This window comes from Rosa chinensis, chromosome 6 (genome assembly GCF_002994745.2).
Source record: "Rosa chinensis cultivar Old Blush chromosome 6, RchiOBHm-V2, whole genome shotgun sequence".
NCBI lineage: Eukaryota > Viridiplantae > Streptophyta > Magnoliopsida > Rosales > Rosaceae > Rosa > Rosa chinensis.
The window spans coordinates 33,236,167-33,237,188 of record NC_037093.1 but is presented as its reverse complement, the minus strand read 5'-3'; the positions used below and the strand labels follow the sequence as shown (position 1 = coordinate 33,237,188).

Here is a 1,022-nt window from a genome sequence, read left to right as displayed (position 1 = left end):
ATTGTCTTGCCACCTTGTGGAGTCAATTTTGAGATCAAGTCTTCTACTCTTCAAATTTTGCCAAAGTTCAATGGCTTTAGTCAGGAGAGGCCTTACACTCATGTGAAGATGTTTGAAGAAGTATGTGGTACACTACAATTGGGAGGACTTACACCGGATAGCTTGAAGATGCGTCTTTTTCCCTTTTCACTTCAAGACCGAGCAAGAGAATGGTTACATAGACTACCTCCCGCGAGTATACGATCATGGCGTCAACTTCAAGAAGAGTTTTTGAATGCATTCTTTCCTCCTCACCGGACTACAAGTATGAGAGATGATATCTTGAGGTTTATTCAATTTGATGGAGAGACTTTGCATGAGGCATGGGAGAGATTCAAGAACATTGACCTTGGATGCCCTCACCATGGCCTAGATAAGTGGTTACTTATTGATTCATTCCATAGAGGCTTGCTACCGGAATCTAGAAGACGTGTGGATAATGCCGCACTTGGAAGCATTGAAAATAAGCATGCTACAGAAGCTTGGGGTATCATTGAGGACTTATCTAAGCAAAGTGCAAGGTGGGACTCTCATGACCGAAGAAGAAGACCAAGAGATGAATTTGAGAAACCAAGGAGTCGTGAATTGTATGATGAGCACAAGAGTCGAGATTCCTATGATGAGCCTAGGAGAGGCCGTGACACCCTTGATGATTTAAGGAGGAGCCGTGAGTTGTATGATGAGCCACGGACTCGTGAGCATGGTGTTGATAATGTTAGAGGTCATGAGCCTTTACCTAGAGGCCGTGGGATTTATGAAGTGTCTATGCCAAGTGATGGAATTATGAGTTCAAAGTTAGATAGACTTGAGAAAAAGATGGAGCAATTACTTGAGAAGCAAGACCGTGAGCCACACATTTCACAAGTCAAGGCCATGCATTCTACTCTTTCTACTTGTCTTTTATGTGAGTCTCCTAGCCATGTTACTCAAGAATGTCATTTAGCACATCAATATCCCGATTTTGTGGAGGAGCAAGCAAGGGT

General features: G+C 43.1%; 1 non-coding gene across 1 annotated transcript; it reads right to left on the bottom strand.

The window, feature by feature from the left end:
• Positions 1-303: 303 nt before the first annotated feature.
• Positions 304-410, bottom strand: LOC112174964. The gene has a single exon (XR_002926270.1). It is a non-coding gene; the product is annotated as a small nucleolar RNA R71 (small nucleolar RNA).
• Between the last annotated feature and the right edge of the window lie 612 nt (positions 411-1,022).